Source organism: Epinephelus lanceolatus, unplaced genomic scaffold, assembly GCF_041903045.1.
Source record: "Epinephelus lanceolatus isolate andai-2023 unplaced genomic scaffold, ASM4190304v1 scaffold68, whole genome shotgun sequence".
NCBI lineage: Eukaryota > Metazoa > Chordata > Actinopteri > Perciformes > Serranidae > Epinephelus > Epinephelus lanceolatus.
In genome coordinates, this window is record NW_027556850.1 from 2501 (window position 1) to 5000 (window position 2500).

The following is a 2500-nucleotide window of genomic DNA, read 5'->3' on the forward strand; positions in this document are numbered from 1 at the left end:
ACTGTCATTGCCCTAGCCACTTGTTGGCCAAGGAGACGAATGCGTCCTCAAGCCACGGATCTGGCTCAGATCCACTGGTAGAGAGGCGCCCCATGATGACAAGTGGGGTGAAGGGATCTATCAGCCCTCAAAAACGCAAACAGCCTATAGCTCGGCCGACGGATGGCGAGCCCACCGCTCGAAGACATCGACCAATGGGGTGTGTCGAATCAAAGCCTGGATCCAGTGGTAGTGGGCCCCCAGGCGTGCAGTCACCCCAAATGTCTTCTACAAGTTTCGTGCGCAAATCAGGGGACCCAGTTGATGCTGGCGTGGGGTCGTATACGGTCCGCCTGCCCGGTTTGGAACCTTGTGGGCTTTGTGGTAAGCAGCTGGGCACCGCTCTGGAGCTTGAGTCCCATCTGGGCCTGGTTCATAGGGTGGAGTCTGTGCTGTGGGCTTGCGGCAGGTGTGGGATGTCCCGACCTAACCGTCACCAGGTCTCCTGTCACATACCTAAGTGTCAGGGTGGCCGGTTGTCGGTGGGTAAGTTGCGCTGCAACCTCTGCCCTAGGGTCTTTAGTTCGGTCAGAGGTCGGTCCCAACACAGGCTTAGAGCTCATACTGCTACCTACTTGTGGGATAAGTCGAGGCGGGGGGGCCGTCGTCGGGGCCACGTTGGTTTCGGTAAGTGGAGGCCTGAGGAGGTCAACGAACTGACTCCCGCCTGTCAGGACATGCCCTCGACATCAGGGTCGGTGGCCACTGACCATGGCAGCGGGAAGGAAGGGAGGCATACTTGGCCACAGTGCAGAACTTCGAGAAAGGCCATTCGGAAAGTGGGGAGACTTCGCCGGTCTAAGGTATCGTTGGGCGAAAGTCCCCAGGCACCACAGCAGACGGTCGAGGACGCGTTGCTTGAGATCCTTCATGCTTCGTCCCTGGGTCAGACCGGCAAGTCAGACGAGGTCCCCATTACGGAGGGTGACTGCACTCAGGATGCAATCACATCTGCCTCCTCCACTCTGATCCGAGAGGTGGGCCGGGGGATAGGAACTGGACCTTCGGCTCCAAAGAGGCGTGCTGGGCGTTCGGCTTTCGGTTCGGTCCGGCGGTGCAGGTCGAGGCGGATTCTCCGCCAACGCCTGCTCCGCCTATATCACTCAGATAGGGCCAAGTTGGCGTCCCTTGTCCTGGATGGGCAAACGGGTCTGATCTGCCCCGTCCCGCTGTCTGAGATCACTGCGGTGTTTGAGGGCAGGTGGGGGGACGTCAGGCCGTTCCGGGGGCTCGGTGCGTTTGGCGGCCTTGGAAGGGCCGATAACTCAGTCTTCTGTTACCTGGTGACTCCTCTGGAGGTCATGAGACACTTGCGAGCTATTAAAGGCTGTTCCTCCCCGGGTCCGGACGGGATAACCAAGTCCCTGCTACTTGGTTGGGACCCCAAGGGGGAGAGGTTGGCACACATGTTTTCCACATGGCTGGTCTCGGGGACCCTGCCGGGGGTCTTCAAAAAGTGTCAGACGGTACTCATACCTAAGACCACTGATCCCAGTCGGCTCGGTGACGCCAATCAGTGGCGTCCTATCACTATCGGGTCTATGGTCTTGAGGCTTTTTTCACGGATCCTGACGGATAGGATGACGGCGGCGTGCCCTATCCATCCGCGCCAGAGGGGCTTCATAGCCTCTCCGGGCTGCTCTGAAAATCTTTCGGTCTTGGAGGGAGTAATGAATTTGAGTCGGCAAGAAAGATCCTCCCTTGGGGTTGTATTCGTCGACTTTGCGAAGGCCTTTGATACCGTTTCGCATGAGCACCTCCTGAGCGCTCTGGAACGGAAGGGGTTAGACCGGCACATGTTGGAATTGGTCAGGAATTCGTACGAAAACTGTGTGACCAAGGTGCGATGCGCGGAAGGGTGCACCGCGGACATCGCCATGAAGGTTGGGGTAAAGCAGGGCGACCCCATGTCACCCCTTCTCTTCAATATTGCTCTGGATCCACTGGTCCAGACACTTGAACGCGAGGGCCACGGATTTGTTGCGGAAGGAAAATCCATTACGGCGCTGGCATTCGCCGATGATTTGGTCCTGTTGAGTAGCTCCTGGGAGGGTATGGTGGCCAACCTGGATATCCTGGGGACTTTCTGCGAGCTTACTGGGATGAGGGTTCAGCCCAGTAAGTGCCACGGGTTTTTTGCCGAGACGGTGGGACGGGTGCGTACGATCAACGGTCGGCCCCCCTGGCTGTTGGGAGGCGTGCCCATCCACCTGATCGGGCTGGACGAGGGCGTCAAGTATCTGGGCGTTACGGTTAACCCGCGGACAGGGATCGTCTCCAAGGGTATCGGCGAGCGACTCCAGCGGTGGATAGCTGCCATCGGAGGGACACCCTTAGGCCCGATCGAAAGGGTGGACCTGTTGGTCAACTATGCTCTTCCGAGGGTGATCTTCGAGGCCGACCATTGCATGGTGTCAGACTTGGCCCTGACGGAAGTGGATGTCCACATCAAAAAGGCGGT